The sequence below is a fragment of the Trichosurus vulpecula genome, chromosome 3 (assembly GCF_011100635.1).
Source record: "Trichosurus vulpecula isolate mTriVul1 chromosome 3, mTriVul1.pri, whole genome shotgun sequence".
Taxonomy (NCBI): Eukaryota; Metazoa; Chordata; class Mammalia; order Diprotodontia; family Phalangeridae; genus Trichosurus; species Trichosurus vulpecula.
The window spans coordinates 78,250,587-78,272,052 of NC_050575.1; positions in this window are offsets into that span (position 1 = coordinate 78,250,587).

Genomic DNA, 21,466 nt, shown 5'->3' on the forward strand with positions numbered 1-21,466 from the left:
GAATAGTAAGGAGGCCAGTATCACTGGAGTAGCAGAGAGTAAAGTATAAGAATACTGCAAAGGGTTTGTGTGTGTGTGTGTGTGCGCGTGTATGTATGTGTTAGGTGCATGTAGGTGTGTGCTTGAGCGTGTACATGCACATGTCTGCACACACACACATACACACACACACACACACTCTAGTTTATAAAGAGTTTTAAATGCCAGAGGAATTTATGCTTTATGCTAGAGGTGATAGGGGAATTTATTGAGTGGGGAAAGAGGTTGAAGGATTATGGTGGTGACATAGGCCTGGGATTTAGGAGCAGCATTTTGGTGACTAAATTGAGGATGAGTTGAAGTGGGGAGAGACTTGAAATGTGTAGACTTATCAACAGGCTGTTGCAAGTATGTCTTGAAGACAGCCTGTGAAAGGCTGTTGGCAGTAGCAGAGAGGAGAAGAGAGGTCTATTTGAAAAAGGTTGTAAGGGTGAAATTGAGAAGCCTTAGCAATAGATTGAATATGGATGGTGAGAAACAGTGAGGAGTTCAAGATGACACCTAGGTTTGAGCTAGAGGATCAAGGAGGATGGTGTTGACTTTAACAGTAATAGGGAAGATAGGAGTGGTGGGAGTTTTTAGGGGAAAACTGATGAGTTCATCTTTGAGCATGTTGAGTTTAACATGTCTACTGTATATCTATTTTGAAATGTCTGAAAGGCAGTTGGGGCAGTCTCAGGTCAGCAGAGAGGTTACTGTAAAATAGGAAAAATTGAGAATCTTCACCACAGAAAGGATAATTGAAATCATTGGGGCTGATGAGATCACCAAGTGAAATAGTATTGAAGGAGAAGATGAGATATTCAGGAATATCAGATGGAGTCTAAGAATAGTGACCCTTATGATATCTGGAAAAATAAAATTAAATTAAGGGGTGAGAGAAGAATGTACTGAGCAAAAGGGAAGGGGAAAGGTAGAATGGGGTAAATTATTTCACATAAAAGAGGCAAGAAAAAGCTTTTATATTTGAGGGGAAGATAGGGGAAATGAGATGGAGTGAGTGAACCTCACTCTAATTAAAAATGACTCAATGAGGTAACAACACACACACTCAATGGGGTATAGAAATCTATCTTACTTTACAGGAAGGTAGGAGGGGAAAGGGAGAAGAAAAGGGAATGGGAGTAATAGAAGGGAAGGCAGCTTGGGAAAGGTAGTAGTCAAAAGGAAAACACTTTTTAGGAGTTACAGGGTAAAAGGAGAAAGAAAATAGAATAACCAGAGGGAGAAAATAGGATAGAGGGAAATACAGTTAGCAATCATAATTGTTAAAAAAAAAAAAATTGGACAGTTCCGGGGGCAGAGCCAAAATGGCGGCAGGAAACCAGAGACTAGCGTGAGCTCCCTGCCGAGTCCCTCCAAAAACCCATAAAAAATGGCTCTGAACCAATTCTAGAACTGCAGAACCCACAAAAAAATCAGAGGGAAGCAGGGCTCCAGCCCAGGACAGCCTGGATGGTCTCTGGGTGAGGTCTATCCCGCACAGACCTGGGAGCTGGGAGCTGGGAGCTGGGAACGGAGCAGAGCAGAGCCCAGCATGGGCTGCGCAGACCAACCAGACCAGGAGCCAGGCGGAGCGGACCCTAGCACCCTGAATCAGTGAGCTGCGGCAGTTACCAGACCTCTCAACCCACAAACACCAAAGACAGAGGAGAAGGTTAGTGGGAAAAGCTGCGGGAGTGGAAGGAGTTCTCGGTTCGGTTACCAGCCCCGGGGGCAGCGGAGGTGGGGCAGCTACAGCTGCTGTTGCTTCCGGCCCCAGGCCCACCTGGTGGGAGGAATTAAGTGGCGGATCAGAGCAGGAGTGCACAGCCTGCTGAAGATCTAAGCCCAGTCTGGACTGGGGGTTCTTGGGGAAGGAGTAGTGCTTGTGTGACAGAGCTGGCACCTCCCGCCCAAACATGGAACATAGAACTCGTTGTCTACAAGCAGTCATACCCCACTGAAAAACTCAAGGGTCAAGTTAGTTGGTTGGGAATATGGCCAGGCAGTGAAAATGCAACGAGATTCAGTCTCAGACTTTGGATTCTTTCTTTGGTGACAAAGAAGACCAAAACATACAGACAGAAGAAGTTAACAAAGTCAAAGAGCCTACAACAGAAGCCTCCAAGAAAAATATGAACTGGTCCCAGGCCATGGAAGAGCTCAAAAAGGATTTGGAAAAGCAAGTTAGAGAAGTAGAGGAAAAATTGGGAAGAGAAATGAGAAGGATGCGAGAAAACAATGAAAAACAAGTCAATGACTTGCTAAAAGAGACCCCCAAAAAGTACTGAAAAATACACTGAAGAAAACAACACCTTAAAAAACAGACTAACTCAAATGGCAAAAGAGCTCCAAAAAGCCAACAAGGAGAAGAATGCCCTGAAAGGCAGAATTGGCCAAATGGAAAAGGAGGTCCAAAAGACCGCTGAAGAAAATACTACCTTAAAAATTAGACTGGAGCAAGTAGAAGCTAATGACTTTATGAGAAATCAAGATATTATAAAACAGAACCAAAGGAATGAAAAAGTGGAAGACAATGTGAAATATCTCATTGGCAAAACCACTGAACTGGAAAATAGATCCAGGAGAGATAATTTAAAAATTATTGGACTACGTGAAAGCCATGATCAAAAAAAGAGCCTAGATATCATCTTTCAAGAAATTATCAAGGAGAACTGCCCTGATATTCTAGAAAAAGAGAGTGAAATAGAAATTGAAAGAATCCACAGATCACCTCCTGAAAAAGATCCCAAAAAGAAAACTCGTAGGAATATTGTCACCAAATTCCAGAGCTCCCAGATCAAGAAGAGAATACTGCAAGCAGCCAGAAAGAAACAATTTGAGTATTGTGGAAACACAATCAGGATAACACAAGACATGGCAGCTTCTACACCAAGGGATCAATGGGCTTAGAATATGATATTCTGGGGGTCAATGGAGGTAGGATTAAAACCAAGAATCACCTACCCAGAAAAACTGAGTATCATGCTCAAAGGCAAAATATGCATTTTCAATAAAATAGAGGACTTTCAAGCTTTTTCAGTGAAAAGACCAGAGCTGAATAGAAAATCTGACTTTCAAACACAAGAATCAAGAGAAGCTTGAAAAGGTAATCAAGAAAGAGAAATCATAAGGGACTTACTAAAGTTGAACTGTTTTGTTTACATTCCTACATGGAAAGATAATATGTATATTTCGTGAGACCTCAGTATTGGGGTAGGTGAAGGGAATATACATACATACATACATATAGACGACAGAGGGCGCAGGGTGAGTTGAATATGAAGGGATGATATATAAAAAATAAGATCAAATTAAGGGATGAGAGAGAAAGGGAGAGATAAAACGGGGTCAATTGTCTCACATAAAAGTGGCAAGAAAAAGTTCTGTTGGGAGGGTATTACTTTTCTTGCGGTTTTTTGTCTATGTTTTCTTTCATAACATGACTAGTATTGAAATGTTTTGCATGACTGCACATGTATAAACTATATTGAATTGCTTGCCTTCTTAAGCAAGGAGGGAGAAAGGGAGAGAATTTGGAACTCAAAGTTTTAAAAATGAATATTAAAAATTGTTTTTATGTGTACTTGGAAGAAAATAAAACACTAAACAAAACAAACAAAAAAAGAATGATGACCCTTACAACTAGATGTTCACTAATACCAAAGTACTTCCTTGAATATTTCTAATCTATAATCTCTTCTTTGACCTATGTGCTTCCAACTCTGTGGCATTTGTAAACTGGAATTGTCTATTCTTTTGTGCATGCCATTTTACTGTTCTTTTGTTTGTTTCTAAATGGGAAAACATTTCTAATTCTCAGTTCTTGGAAAGTTTATAAATGTATTTGTAAGAAGCAACATAGTATATTGTTTTGCTTTGCTTTTTTCTGCATTTAAAGAAGATGCTTTTTATATTAACGATGCTGTAAAAGAGGGAAAACTTGATCTGATGATCCTAAGAAGCCCTGCATTTGAAGAAAGATCCAATATGCATTTTTTAGGTTTCATAGAATAGTTAGGAATGGTTCCTATTGCTTCTCATCATTAGAAAGGTGTTCCATCTCTGATATTGTTTTAAAAAGAGAACTTTAATAATGAAGCCTTTCAGGGGCAAATAGACCCATGAAAAATATGCTGACATTGACAATTATAGGGTACAATTTCTTAGAAGATGAGCAAACTGAGACTGAGAAGGAACTGTCCCATAGGTAGGAGGAGAACCAGGAGAAAATGAAGTCCTGAAAACCTAAAAGGAAGAGAATATCAAGGAGGAGAGTGTGATCAAGAATGTCAAAGGCTGGGGAGTGCAGCCAAGATGACTGATAGAAGGCAGGAACTGGCCTGAGTGCTCCCAAATTCCCTTCCACATGACTTTAAATAACAACTAAATAGAAATTCTGAGTGGCCTAAACCACAAAAGGATGGGGATGAAACAATTTGGAAGCACAAGGCAATGTACAAAGTTGTCAGGAAAGGTCTGTCATACTGGGGTGAGAGTGAAACATAAGCCAGAGCAGACTGTGCCAGCTCAGACCAAGCCCCAATAAGACAACAGCAGGTCTTGGGGATAACTGAATGAGTGGCAGCAATGGTGCCCTGCAGAGCTCTGAGCCCGAAGATGGTCAGGAGGTTGGACAACTGTTGATAAGGAGATTGCAGAGTTCCTTTTGCTGGCACTGGTGGCGGAACTCTGTTGAACTGCTCATACTAAGATCTGGGTCACAGTCCTGAGTCTCAGTTTCAGGGCTAGGAGGAGGACTAGCACATCAGAGCTTGGGGCACAAGGGAGTAGAGACCCCATTCATAATTCTAGGACTGAAAAGGATGCTTGTGGTCACTCCCAGACAAAACACAGGCCAAGGGAAAAGTGAACACCTCTCCTTAAATCCTACCACCTTTGAAAAACTGAAAACTTACAGACTCCCAGAACTAGCTTTAAAAACAGCCACACACACACATACACGCACATACCCCTGAAGCTTGGGATAGTGCCCCCTACATCCTGGAAGCAGAATCCCAGTATAACATAGAGTTAAAAGTCAAGAGATAAGCTAGAAAAATGAGCAAACAATTAAAAAATATGTCCTGACCATAAAAAGTTACAAAGATGACAGAGGAGATCAAAATACAAACTCAGAAGATAACAAAGTCAAAATTGCTACATCCAAAGTCTCAAAGAAAAACATGAATTGGTCTCAGGCCATGAAGAGCTCTAAAATGATTTAAGGATCAAATAAGGGAGGTAGAGGAAAAATTGGGAAAAGAAATGAGAATGATGCAAATAAATCATAAAAAAGAGTTAACAGCTTCACGAAGGAGGCACAAAAAATATTGAGGAAAATAGCCCTTAGAAAAAACAGAATTGGCCAAATGGTAAAAGAGGCACAAAAATCTGAGAAGAATGCCTTGAAAAGCAGGATTGGCCAAATGGAAAAAGAGATACAACAATTTGCTGAAGGGAAAAAAAAAACTCTTTACAAAGTGGAATTGGCCAAATGGAATAGGAAGTACAAAAGCTCACTAAAGAAAATAATTCCTTAAAAATTAGAATTCAGCAAGTGGAAGCCAATGACACCATGAGACATCAAGAAACAATAAAAGAAAATCAAAAAAATGAAAAAAAATAATAGACAATGTGAAATATTTCATTAAAAAATGTGGAAAATAGATCCAGGGGAGATAATTTAAGAAGTATTTCATTACCTGAAAGCCATGCTTTTTAAAAAAAAAAAAAAAACGAGTCTAACATCTTTCAATAAATTATCAGGCAAAACTACCTTGATATTCTAGAACCAGAGGGTAAAATAGTAATTGAAAGAATCTGCCAACAACCTCCTGAAAGAGATGCCAAAATGAACTCTCAGAAATATTTTAGCCAAATTCCATAACTCTCAGGTCAAGGAGAAAGTATTGCAAGCAGTCAGAAAGAAACAATTCAACTATTGTGGAGCCACAGTCAAGATAACAGAAGATTTAGCAGTTTCTACATTAAAGGATCAGAGGGCTTAGAATGTAATATTCCAGAGGGCAAAGGAGCTAGGATTACAACCAAGAATCACCTACCTAGCGAAACTGAGTATAATCCTTCAGGGGAAAATAGGAATTCAATGAGATAGAGGACTTTCAAGTGTTCCTGATGAAAAGACTACAGCTGAATAGAAAATTTGACTTTCAAAAATATAAGACTTAAGCATGAAAAGGTAAACAGGAAAGAGAAATCATAAGGGATTCAATAAGATTAAACTGTTTGCATTCCTACCTGGGAATATGATACTTGTAACTCCTAAGAACTTTCTCATTATTAGGGCAGTTAGAAGGAGTATACATAGATAGAAGGCACAGGTATGAGTTGAATATGATTGGATGATTATCTAAAAAATATAAAATTAAGGGCTGAGAAGCAGAAATATACTGGGAGAAGGGGAGAGGAGATGTAGAATGGGGCAAATTACCTCACATAAAAGAAGCTCAAAAGAGTATTTACAGTGGAGAGGAAGATGGGGTAATGTGGGGGTAGTAGGAGTACATGAACCTTGAATCTGACTTTCATGAGAATTGTCTCAAAGAGGGAATAAAATCCACAATCAATTGGGTATAGACTTCTATCTTACATAACAAGAAAGTAGTGGATAAAGGAAGAAGGGAGTCTGATAGAAGGGAGGGAAGATTGGGGGAGGTGGCAGTAAGAAGCAAAACACCTTTGAGGATGGACAAGGTGAAAGGAGAGAAAGTAGGATAAGTGGGGAAAAATAGGATTGAGTGTAATATACCATTAGTAATCATAACTGTGAAAAAATTTTACACCCAGTTTTTCTAGTAAAGGCCTCATTTCTCAAATATATAGATAATTACATTTTTATATATGTATATATATATACATACTATATATATATATATATATATATATATATATATATATATATATATATATATATAAAACTACATTTGACTAGGAGTCAAATTTATAAAAATAAGAGCCATTTCTCAATTGATAAATAGTCAAAGGATATGAACAAGCAATTTTCAGAGAAAATCAAAGCTATCAAAAGTCACATCAAAATGTTCTAAATCACTGTTGATTAGAGAAATGCAAATTAAAACAACTCTGAACTATCACCTCACATTTATCAGAATGGTAATATGACAGAAAAGGAAAATGACAAATATTTCAGGGGACATGGGAAAACTGAGACACTAATGCACTGTTATTGGAGTTGTATATTAATTGAAACATTCTGTAGAGCAATATCTAATGATTCCCAAAGGGCTCTAAAAACATGCATACCATATGACCTAGCAATACCACTATTAGGTCTGTATCCAAAGAAGACAAAAAATAAAAAGGAAAAGGATATGTATGTGCAAAAATATTTATAGAAACTCTTCTAGTGGTGGCAAAGAATAGGATATTCAAGGGATGCCCATTAATTGGGGAATGGCCGAACAAGTGGTATTTGATTGTGATTGTGCTATAAGAAATACTTAGCAGGATGCTCTCAGAAAAGCCTGGAAAGACTTACATGAACTGATGCTGAGTAAAATGAGCAGAACCAGGGGAACATTTTGCATAATAACAGCAATATTGTATGATGATCAACTCTCAATTGATTTTGTCATCAATACAGTCTGAAAGGACTTATGATGAAAAATGATACCCATCTCCAGAGAAAGAACTGATTTAGTCTGAATGCAGATTGAAGCATACTTGTTTTTTAACTTTCTTTATTTTTCTTTTTTTTTTAAATCTGTGTTTTCTTTTACAACATCATGGAAATATGTTTTGCATGGCTGCATATGTGTAACCTATATCAAACTGCTTGCCTTCTTAGTGATGAGCAAGGGGAGAGAGGGAGGGAGGAAGAGGATTTGAAATTCAAAATTTAAAAAATTGAATGTTAAAAATTGCTTTTAATGTAATTGGGGAAAATAAATATTAAATATTTTTCAAGGGATGTCAAAGGCTTCAAAGAGGTCAAGGAGAATAAGCATTGAGAAAATAATATTGGATTTGTCATTCAATAGATCATTAGTAATTTCAGGGAAAGCAGTTTCAGTGGAAAGATGTAATTGGAAGTTGAATTTTAAAGAGGTAAGAAGAAACTCAGAGGAGAAAAAGTGAAGGCACCTTTTGTAGATGGCTTTTCAAGGAGTTTGGCCATAAAAGACAGAGGAGGTATAGGACTGTATGATTACAGGGATGGAAGAGTCAAGTGGGAGTTCTTATATTAGTGATAATAATATCATTTGGCATTAATACAGTACTTTAAAGTTTTCAAAGCACTTAATATGCATTATCTCATTTGATACAACAATTCTGTGAAATTAGTGCTATCACTTCTGTTTTACAGATGAGAAAACTGAGGCTGAGAGAGGTTTATTGCATCACACAGCTAATAAGTGTTTGAGTTGGGATTCAAACCTACGGACGTCTTCCTGACTCAACATACAGCATACAATCCACTAAGGTCTTACTGCCTCTCTTTCTAATAAATATTCTCCCCCAAATCCCATGTGGTGGTAACACTGTTTTGCAGATGAGAAAACTGAAGAGGCTAATATGAGGGGGCCAGTATTAATATAGAAGAGTAGCCACAAAAGTTTCAATAGCTGATCTGGTCAGTTACTCAAGCAATTATGTAAATGGAAGGGGGGGTGGGAAACAAACCCTATAATTTGCATTTAGTTGCTTAGAGTTTTCAGAAGTAGCTAAAATGGCTCCCGGAGCTAATAAAAACAGCAAAAACTAATAAACTTTTACACAATTACCAGATCTTCTTTTCTTTGCTGCAGCATTGTCAGTTTAAAAGGTCTGTTCTCTCTGAGTCCTCATTCACTTGTGGTCAATTCCACCTCTGTCAATTTCCTTTCCTTAAGGCAGGTACATTTTCTATCTTAGTGTTCCCAGTAGTCTCAAGTCATTACTATTTGCCGTAACTAGTCCCCCCTCTTATGTTTTAGCTACCAAGTGAAGGTAGTAGACTAGGTTTCTGTTCCCAACTCGGCTACTAAACAGCTGTTTGTCACTGATTGAATGGCATAATATCATTTTTACTTATGATAAAATGAGGAGCAGAGATCAGAATACAAGAAGCCTGGGGCCACCATGATACTGGAAATACGGCTACTACTAATGGCAAAAATGAGAGAAGGAATGAACTAAACATCTTAGAATACACTCGACCAGTAATCCATTAAGTGTGTGTTAGAATGTCATTGGCCTCAGAGAACTAATGTAGCCTCCCAAACTGTATAACATCCTACCAGAGAGGAGCTCAGACCCTGGGAACATCAGGATCAATATTTATTAAATCCTTCATGAGCTGTGCTCATGTCTAAAACAGATACTTGTCTGCCCCTGCTGTCATGTACTGAATTAATTTTACCTGTAACACAATTTTTACACTTTCTATTAGATTAGTTATATGCTGATAAAGAAATGACAAACTGGAGATGAATTAGGTGGGGGTGGTGGAAAGAAGGGGAATATCAAAAGTCTCTCTGAGTTTGTCCTTGTATTAACACTGAATATTCTCTTCTGTCTTCCCACTTAGTCTGTGATAACACATCCTCTGAACCTTGCTTTGCTACCCCTGTCTTTTATTTTTATAGCTTTTTTAAAAAAAGAGACAAATCATTAAATACTCCTATTGATATGGATATTTCTCTGAACTTTTTCATCTTAATACTGTGTCAAGGGGGCCAGGCAGGGCAGAGGGACACCTATACTGATTTTTATGAATTTTGGAAGTTTCAATTTATTTAAGGATGGTATAAGCTTAACATAAGACCTCAGAATAACTCTAGCAACTACAAATTCAAATTCAAGGGAGAGAGATTGTACACGGTATCCCTTCAATTGGCAAACTAGAGTACTACCTAGGATTCTCTTAAAGGAGATCAAAGAAAACAACAGTTGCCTACTCCAACTGAATGAGAAATCTTCTGACAATTGAGTAAGGGGAGTTTTTCCCTTCTTTGTCTTTTGAATAAAGGTTTGTAGTCATATTTGAAGACATAAAACCTAACTTACCGAGTTATCCCCTTGTCACCTTATTAAAATGCTTCTTACTCATTTCTTCAACCCACTTTGCCTGCCCCAAGATATTTCATGTCTGTAAAACAGCAGATTTTACTGTATGTATTTTTATAAGCACCACAGACAGTTCTGCTAACTTGTTTATACTCATTTACATGGTATGTGTCAGGTCGCATGTCATAAAATATAATGCAATTTAGCATAAGTGACACAACACCACATGGTGTCTAAAATTTAAAGGATAATATATTCATTTTAGTATCTGATACTTGCAATCAATTTTGATAGTGAGATAATTTGATAAAAACAGATGTTAGTGTGGAAAAAAAAGCTAATTATGAAGTATTGGTGAATTCCATCTGGGTCTGTTTTCTAATTCTCTACCCTAAGATATTATCTTTCCAATTACTATAAGCTGCTATTTTCTGTTTAATAAATAAAACCACATTGTAATTTTTCCCCTGCTAATCCTTCACATCTAGTAAATGTTTGGTCCAGTTGGTGGAGTTTTAGTATGCTCCTGAGAATAACTTAGTAATGTATTTATAAAAATGAAAATAATGATTTCATTTTGCCCCATTTATCAAGATTTTTAAAAATAATGCCTGAAGACAAGAAAAAATAGTTAAGCTAGAGTTTGATGTGTTTTTCTTTCTGTCTGCTTTATTTTAGATAAATTTTAATTATGCTGAAATGCACAGAATACTGTAGCTAAAGTACTTTGTTAAAATTAATTCAGCAAATAGTCATTACATGCCAACTTTGTGCAAAACATTGAGGTAGGGTCCAGGAATACACAGATGAAAGATGACACAGGCTCTTTCCCCAAAAAGCTTATAATATGGTGGTAAGTTTAGGAGGAGAGTGTGAAATAATACTAATAAATATGATGCAAAGAAAGAAGGTGGTACGGACTAAGGAAGAGCCTAGACAAATGTGATAAGAAATGTGAAGAAGTGAATGGTCATTTTCAGTTCAGGGATAGAAAAAGGCTTGATTGAGGTAATGACACATGAACTAGGTCCTGAAAAAGAGAAGGATTTTGATATGAGGCTTTGTGGAAGGAATGTCTTTCAGGGATAAGGGATAGCCCATGTAACTACAGGTAGACAGGAGAGGGCAGAACCAGATCAGGTAACAGCTTGTAGTCCAGATGAGCTATGATGGAAAGTGTTTGGGTAGAAAAGGAAGAGAGAGAGAGAGAGAGAGAGAGAGAGAGAGAGAGAGAGAGAGAGAGAGAGAGAAAGAGAAAGAGAAAGAGAATATGTCTGTGGATGGCATCAACATGGTAGAGAGAGAAGCAAAGCATTAGGACAGGATCTCTCTTCCAGCTCTAGATTTATGATCCTAAGACAGAGATCTGGGGAATAGCAACCTTGGGGAGGAAAAGAAAACAGTTGAAAATGCAAAAGAAACTGAGATGGAGTCATCGGAAAGGCAGGAAGCAAATAAAGAGAGAGTAGTTTCATGGAAGCAAAGGGTAAAAAAGTCTTAAGAAAAAGTTCTAAAGGAAGAAGTTTAAGGACTGAGAAAAGGCCACAGGACTTGACATTTTAGAATTTGCTAGATACTTTGGAACAAACAGGATCTGAAGAGTGGTATAAAGAAAAGGCAGATTGTGAGGAGCTAAGAAATGAGTGATTGCTGAAGAAGTAGACAGTAAAAATAGACTAAATTTTCTTGAAATTTATCAATGAAGAGGAGGGGGAGATACAGGGTGAAAACTTGATAGGTCAAAGGAAGGGTTGGCTTTTTCATTTGTTTATTTTTAAGATCAACCAGGCTGAGAATGTAGGGAGAGTGGGAAGATCCTGTAGATACAGAAGAAGAGAGGGGGAAAGGGCAGTAATAATATAGAAGTGGGAAGAGGGGAGGATACATATACATACATACATACATACATACATATATATATATATATATGTATATATATATACATATATATATATACTCACAAACAGACGCACACATAAATACAGGGAGACAGATTATTAGGTACAAGGAGATAGGAAAATGTATTTGACATCAGGGAAGAAAATAGAAAGGGCAAAGACAGATTGGGTAAATAGTGTTCATTGAACAGGATTAAAGCATTGTGTGAATTTTCATAAATGGGAAAATATTGACCAACCAATAAAGGAGCATAAAATATCATTTTATTGATACCTTTCATTTTTAAATCACCTTCATTTATGAAAATATATCTATACCCTCCAGCAACCCAGAAAACCATATCATAAAAAAAGGAATACAAACATAAGAGAAGTTGAAATAGATCAGCTAAACTAGCCAATATATCAATCAAGTTGGATGGTATGTAAAACAAGCCATAGCCCATAGCTATCTGCCTCTGTGTAAGAGGAATGCAAAGGCATTTTTTTTCTCTAGGACAATGATAACTGCATAGCATTCATAATCTTTGTTGTTATTATCCTTTCCATTTACATTGTTATAGGCACTATGTGTATAGTTTTCCTGGTTAGGAACACTTCATTTTGCATCAGTTCACATAAGTTTTCTCAAGCATCTCTGAATTTTTCATATTTATCATTTATTTTGACCTAGTACTCTTTCATTGCATTCAAATATCACAATTTGCTTAGCCATTCCCCCAATCTATGTATGTCCACTTTGTTTTCTGTTTTTGCTATAACAAAGCATTCTGTGGTTTGTTGGTGTATATGGGACCTTTTATTATGGCTTTAAGCTCCTTGTCATATTGTAACAACAATGCTGCTTGCAGCTGCTGTGGGGGTGTAAGAGCAATAACACCAGCACATAGGAGGGCTGCTAGCATAGGTTCTTTGATATGCTTTTCTAAAGGAAAGCAACTTTAAAAGGGTCAAAGATCTTACTTTAATCACACACACACACACACACACACACACACACACACACACACATAGACACATGTATATGTAATTCACTTAGTTCAGGGGCAAATTCAGCACCCTGAACTTCAGAGAAAATGCAAACAGAAATTACAAGCAGAAATTATATAAACAGAGCAAAAACAAACAGCAAAGACCAACAGACAGGGCTTCCAAATGTCTGACTAAAAGCAATATATACATAGTTACCAGAGAGAGAAGCACCAACATCTGGGTTTTTCAAAGCCGAGGGGCTCCTTAATAGCTACCCAGAGTCTTATCTGGCTACGTCACATGGACATTCTTCCAATGTGTGAGCTCCAAAGCAAAATGCTAACCTCAGAGTATAAAAACACTTCTTCAGGGCCAGAGGGCATTACAACCCTCGTGACCCAGGCTCATGTGAGTCAGGCTTCCAGTGACTCAAGTTCAAAACAGGTTACATAGGCCTATTAAGAAGTGGGAAAGATCTTCAAATTATATTAACATTACACATTATGCTTAGAATGAAATTCAAAGAGTATGAACTTAAAGTCGCTCTTTTAATTTGGCCTTTAGGAATTTGGATAATAACAACAGACTCAACTCAGGCTGAGACAACATTGATATACCACTCAACTTAACAAAAAGGAGATTTACTCATGGCATAGATATTCTAGAACTTGTATTGACATATCTCTCCTCACTGCCATATGGAAACATCTCTGGTCACTGGGCATGATATGCTGACTTCCACTATTGTCAGATGTCTACTAACTATACAGGGTCAAGAATTTACTTGGATGGGCCTTTTTATCACCTTAGTTCAGGGCTGTCCAAAATATGGCCTGCAGGCTGCATGTGGCCCACAGTGCAATTTTATGCGGTCCACCTATGGATTTTAATTTTCACAAGCAAAAAAATAAAATAATAATGTGCATGGAATGCGTATTAGATTTTTTAATTCTATTACTAATAAATAATCTCATTGATATTAATTTTCTTTGGTGTTTTTAAGCAGTATTATGGACAGAACAAATCGCACGGAATTTTCAATCAATCTGTGGGATGTGTTCTGTCTGTACCATGCCAACTAGTCAGTATGTACCTATCTTTATATTGTTGTGTGTGTCTCTTGTTGTTTTGTGTTTGCTTTCACACTTCACACCTTCACCTGTCATATTGATGACTCAGGTTCCCCTACTTTCTATTAGTGTACTGTATTTTTTATTCTGGGTGCAGCCCTCAAATAATTATTTTATAATAATGTGGCCCCAAGATAACCTAAGGTTGGACAGCCCTGCCTTAGTTGATAAGGAATCCTTGCCAATATAGCCAGAGGCTACCAGAAGATATGTTGAGGGAGCTTGATCCTTGGGCCCTGGGTCAGTCAAATCATGAGGGCAGATCTGTTGCCTTCCAGGGAAAACCTAGCTTTACTTGTGTTGTGGGATGAAGGGAAATACTGGTTCTATCACATACCATCTCATAGGGAGAAAGATTACAAAAATCTTCTAAAAACCTTATAGTACTTAAATGTTTTTAGAAATTTTATAGGCCAGACATCCCAGAATAGACAAAACTAAAGAAAAAAAGATGAAAAAAGCCAGAATAACATTTTCCAAAAATTATTAAAGTACCTTCCTCTTTGTGTAAGGAGTCATTAAAACCTTGTGAAGGAAAAAAAAAAAGCCTTAAATCTATGTTTTTTTTCTTCCCTTCTATCAGAAGAACTAAGCCTCAGATCTCAACAATCTGGTCCAAACTTTGCAAATTGAATCATGTGATGCAAAGTGGTCACAGGTAGCAAGAGTATCCCCAGGAACATAAGGGCCACAGCAGAGTTAGTGACAACTTCGACATAGTCAACAATTCTTTATCATGCGTCGAGCTTAACTGAAGTAAAACAGCTGTCACAATTCTCTTGCATGCAACCTGTCCCAGGATTTAAGTTGATGCTGAGATTTTCTCAATACCATGAGCCCCTTAGTATTACCAGGGTCACTCTTCCCAATCTACTTCTCCACTTTGCTGACAGCCACATCTGGAGAACAATAGCACATCTTCAGCCCCTAAGAGATCTCTCTGAAGTTTCTACTCCCTTGCTCCACAGAGTCTCAGCAAATACTCACCTTTAACTTTATCCAGGAACTGGAACCACCTTCAAGTCAGCTAAGGGATCCTTTATTTTCCAAGTAAATACACATTAACTATAGCTACATAGCAATAATTTTACTTGACTCCATGATTTCAGGCAGCCCACAAAAAATGTAGAGGATGTAAAAGAAAGTAAAGATGTAACAAGTGCTTTGTCCATGCCCAGCTTAACCCACTTTCCACTAGTCACTACTGTGCCAGTCATGTGACTTGGTGGGTGGGTTGCCACTGCACACTCTCCTCTGTTTGTCACATGGTCCATGGCAACCAACCATTATCAGCCTGTCTTTAGTTTGCCTTTTTGTGGTATCTCTTTATATGTGAGCAGTTGCTGTGGAGATTTTTTGGTTCAAACATTTAAGTTTTGGGGGTGACTTTGTAAAATGAGTGATAAAAATAAATGGAAGATCTAATCAGAACATAGAGTGTTTAATCCAGAGTGGACAAATAGATACTTGCTTACTTACGCAAGAGACAAAATATCGTACCTTGTTTGCTGAGAAGTAATAGCCATTCTGAAGGAATACGATCTTTGTCACCATTTTGAATCAAAACATCCTGACTTAAGCAAATTGGATACCAATGAAAAACAAATTAAAGCATCCAAATTCTTGAAAAATCTCAGTGAGAAACAGTGGTTTTTCAAGAAAGTAAACTCACGAAATGAGGTGGCTACAAATATTAGTTTTTGGATTTCTAAAAAATTTACTTGACCTTGATCAAGTCACTTAACCCAGATTGCCTTGCCTTCCAACCTCCAAAAAAAAAAAAGAATTTTATGCTGCTGGGAAGTCTTTTACTGAAGGTGATTTCATAAAGAAGTTTTACTGACTGCAGTTTCTGGTTTGTGTCCTGATTTTTTTTTAAAAAAGTGGTTTTTGAGTACATAAGTTTGTCCCATATGACCATGGAGCTAAGAGTGGCTCATATATCTAATAAACTTAACTATTAGTTAAATCAGAAGGCAAATGAATTCAGCTATTGTTCTTTAGCAATAGACAAGAGTACTGATTTGATAAATACTGCTCAACTTCTAATTTTCCTTTGAGGTGTTGACAACTTTGAAGTAACTGAGGAATTGGCTGGTTTGTACTCAAGGCGAGGTGAAACTACTTTAAAGGAAATCTCAAATCAAGTAAACAAGTATGTAACTGAAAAGTTAGCCACAACATTTGAAAACTTAGTGGCTATTTGCACTGATGGTACTCCATCTATGTGCAGGAAAAACCTTGGAACGATGGTGCAGTAACTCTTGTTGAAGAGTTTGCTGGCAAAAAAAAAGTATCATTGTATTGTACATAAGCAAGGGTTAGGCAGCAAAGTTTTGAATTTCGACCATGTAATGTCAGTGGTACTTTGGATTGTAATTTGTTCAAGGGAACTAAAACATAGCTCATTTTGAGCATTTCTTGCAGAAGTTGGTGCCACCTGCAATGACATATTCTATCACACAGAAGTTTGTTGGTTGAACCATGGAAGAGGATTGTGGTGTTTTGTTGCTCTCAAGGAAGAAATCTTTCAGTTCTTAGAGAATGACTCAAAAAATTTCCCAGAGCTGCATAGTGAAATTTGGAATAATGACATGTATTTTTATGTGACATCACAGGTTTTCTAAATGAATTGAAATCTACAGCTTCAAGGGAAAAGTCAACTTATTTTTCAAATTATTGCTGTAGTAAAGGCTTCAAAATTAAACTGAGGCTATTCAAAAGCCAACTGTCAAAAGGAGAAATGTACCACTTTACTATGTGTATGAAACATATTCTGCTGTGTGTAAGCATGCCACGTTAGGAGAAAAAATATTCAAATGACATTGAACTTTTGATCCAGGACTTTGACAGAAGACTGACACTATCCAAAGAAGACAACATTAAATTTAAGTTAATTGAAGATCCTTTCTCTGTGGATCCACAGGAACTCCTAGAGGTTATTGAACTTCATGCTCAACAATTTATCAAAATAAACACAGAGAAACCAGCCTTCAAGATTTCTACAAGAGTTTGTACAGGGCAGAGTTTGAAAATCTGCGAGATGGGGCTTTACTGGTTTTCAGCATATTTGGGAGTACCTACATATGTGAAAAACCTGCTCCATTATGAACCTGAATAAAAACACTCTACAATCAACTCTAACCAATGAACACCTAGAAGATATTTTGAAAACATCGATTTCAAATGTGATTCCAGAGTACAATAAACTCACTCCTGACAAGAAGCGTAATAGTCCCATTAACTAAGTGTAAACAGTAAGAAAATCTGAAAATGTATTAAAACTTTTACCACTTAGAAAAGTAATTTTTAACATTAATGTGATCTCATAAATAAAAATCTTAAGTAATAAATGTAATTAATTGATTTTAATTGAAATTTCCCTTTTTAAAATATGGTTTATTTACAAAAGTTTGATTATTAATTATGTCTTTCCAAAAAGTGAGCAATTATAAACCTATCTGTGGCCTGAAGAAGTTTAGCCTTTTTTAATTTTGGCTCCTACCTACTGCCAAGTTGTGCAGGTCTGGCTTAGGATGATGTCTGACACATAATAGGGCTTCAATAAATGTTTATTGACTGAGGTGAAACTAATAAGGCAAGATGGCGTTTTTCTGGGAATCAGGTCTTTTTTAAGTGGGGGCCTACTCAGGTGGAGGAGGAGACATATTTTTAGGGCCTATGCTGGGGGATTTATTTTCTAACATTGCTAAGCTGTTTCTAAAGGATTCTAACACTGGAGGTATCCAGGAAAACATGACATCAAATGTACAATTTCCTTTTAGAATAGAAGCCTCCCATTCTCTAGTCATATGATTAGAGGGGTCCTCATCTATCATTCAACACATAATAAGCAACTCTGTAAAATGGGCAATGGTATGTGTCATCTGTTCAGTTGAAACTAGGGCCCAACCAACATGAGAGTGTGTGTGTGTGTGTGTGTGTGTGTGTGTGTGTGTACACATACATACATATACACATATATATCTCCCAATTACACATAACATTTTTTAACATTTTTTTCACATTGTTCCAAATTCTCTCTCTCTAGCCCTTTCTCCAAGCAATTTAAAATAGATTATATATGTGATGCCACTCAGAACATATTTCCATAATGGCCATGTTGCAAAATAAAACATCAGGAAAAAAGAAAATAGAGAAAGTTTTAAAAAGTATGCTTCAGTTTGCATTCAGAGTTCATCAGTTACATATTTGGAGGTAGATAGTATTTTTCATCATTGGTGCTTTGGAATCATATTGGACCATTGTCTTGATTAGAGTAGCTAAGTCTTTCATTGTTGATCATCCTTAAAATATTATGGTTGTACAATATTGTATTTGCTCTGTTGACTTCATTTTGCATCAGTTAATATACATTTTCCCAGATTTTTCTGAAACCAACCGTCTCATCATTTCTTATAGCACAACAGTAGTTCATCAAAATCATATACCACAACATTTTCAGCCATTTCACAATAGATGGGCATCCCCTCAATTTCTAATTCTTTACTATCGCAAAAAAGCAACCATAAATATTTTTATACAAGTAGGTCTTTTCCCCTTTTATTTGATCTTTTTGAGATACAGACCTGGTAGAAGCATTGCTGGGTCTAAGGGTATGTACATTTTGATAGCCCTTTGGGTATAGTTCCAAATTATTTTCCAGAATGGTTGGATAGGTTTACAACTCCACCAATAGCATATATATATATATATATATATATATATATATATATATATATATATATATATATATATATATATATACACATATATAGTCTCTATTTTCCCCACATCCCCTCCAGCATTTATCATTTTCCTTTTCTATCATGTTAGCCAATCTAACAGACTTTAGATGGCACCTCAGAGTTGCTTTAATTTACTTATTTCTAATCATTAGTGATTTAGAGCATTTGTTTCATGAGACTATTGATTACTTTGACTTTCTCTGAAAATTATCTTTTCATATCCTTTGACTATTTATCAACTGGTAAATGTCTTATTATTTTTTTATCAATTTGGCTTGGTTCCCTATATTTGAGGCATGAGGCCTTTATCAGAGAAATTTATTGTAAATTTTCTCCAACTTCCTGTTTTCCCTCTAATTTTGGCTGTGTTAGTTTTATTTGTGCCAAAGCTTTTTAATTTCGCATAATCAAAATTATTGATTTTGCTTCCTGTGATCCTCTCCGTCTCTTTGCTAGTCAGAAACTCTTTTCTTATCCATAATGTGACAGGTACTTTTTCACATGCTGCCTTAATTTACATATGATATCACCCTTTATGTCTAAATCATATATCCATTTTGACTTTATCTTGCTACTGGTGTGGAATGTTGGTCTATGCCTAATTTCTGCCAATTTTTTTTTGTAGTTTCCCAGCAATTTTTGTCAAATGGTGAGTTCTTACCCCAAGAGCTTAAATCTCTGGGTTTATCAAACTCTAGATTGTTATGACCACTTACTTTTTTATATTCTATACCTAATCTATTCCACCAGTCCACCATTCTATTTCTTAGCCAGTACCAGACTGTTTTGATGATTACCATTTTGTTCTGTAGTTTGAAATCTGGTACTACTAAGTTACCTCTCTTCATATTTTTTTTTTCATTGATTCCTTGATATTCTTGCCCTTTTGTTTTTCCAGGTGAATTTTGTTTTATTTTTTCTAGCTTTGGTAAAATAATTCTTTAGTAGTTTGATTGTTGTGGCACTGAATAATTAAATTAACTTAGGTAGTATAATTGTTGGTTTATTATATTGCCTCAGTCTATCCATCAGGAACTAATATTTCTCAAAATGATTAGATATGTCTTAATTTGTGTTAAAAGTAATTTGTGATTTTGTTTATATAATCCCTGGGTTTGTCTTGGTGTACTCCTAAGTATTTTATATTGTCTGTAGTTATTTTAAATGATATTCCTATTTCTGTTTCTTCCTGCTGCATTTTTTTGGTAGTATAAAAATTCTAGCGATTTCTTTTGGGTTATTTTATATCCTACAACTTTGCTAAAGTTAATTGTTTCAATTTGTTTTTTAGTTGATCCTCTTGTGTGCTCTAAGTATGCAATCTTATCACCTGTGAAGTGGGATAGTTTGTTTCCTCATCACCTATTTTTATTCCTTCAATTTCTTTTTTTCTTGTCTTATTGTTATAGATAGTATTTCGAGTGCAACACTGAATAAAAGTTGGCATAATGATCATCCTTGCTTCACTCCTAATCTTATTGTGAAGACTCCAAATTTGTCCCTGATACAGATAATTCTTGACTATGGTTTTAGATGCATACTACCTATCATTTTAAGAAAGGCTCTATTAATATGATGCTTTCTAGTGTTTTTAATATGAATGATCATTATATCTTGTCAAAGGCCATTTGTTCCTCTATTTATATAATCATATAATTTTTGTTGTTTTGGTTATTGATATGTTCAATTATGCTGACAGTTTTCCTACTATTGAACTAGCCATGCATTCCTAGTATAATTCCCACCTGGTTAGAGTATATGATCTTTATGATATACTGTTGTAACCTCCTTGCTAGTACTTTTTTTTATAAATTTGCATCAGTATTGTTTTAAGGAAATGGGTCTGTAGTTTTCTTTCCCTGTTTTTGCTCTCCTTGATTTAGGTATCAAATCAATATTTGTGTCAGAAAAGGAATTTGGTAAGACTCCTTCTTTATCTATTTTTCCAAATACTTTATGTAGTATTGGGTTTAATTCTTCCTTAAATGTTTGATACAATTCACTTGTAAATCCATCTCATCCTGGGTTGTTTTTCTTAAGCAGCTCATTTATGGTTTGTTCAATTTCTTTTCCAAGATAGGGTTATTTAAATATTCCATTTCCTCTTCTGTTAATCTGTGCAGTTTGAATTTTGTAAATATTCATCCATTTCACTTAGATTTTCAATTTTATTGGCTGGGCAAAATATACTGCCCAATAACTGGGCAAAATGACTCCTAATAATTACTTTAATTTCATCTTCGTTGGTGTTGCATTCACCTTTTTTATTGTTGATATCAGTAATTTGTTTCTTCTTTCTTTTAAAGAAATCAAATTAACCAATGGTTATCTATTTTTTTTATAAAAGCAGCTCCTAATTTTATGTATTACTTCAATGTTTCTTTTTACTTTCAAGTTTATTAATCTCTCCTTTGATTTTCAGGATTTTTATTTGGTGTTTAATTAGGAATTTTTAATTTGTTTTTTTTTCCTAGCTTTTTTTAGTTACATGATCTATTTATTGATCTGCTCTTTATCTCTTTTATTGATGCATGTGTCTAGAGATATAAATATTTCTTTAAGTACTGCTTTGCCTGCATCCCATAAATTTTGGTATGTTGTCTCATTGTTGTCATTGTCTTTAATGAAATTATTAATTGTTTCAGTAATTTTTTCTTTGACCTAC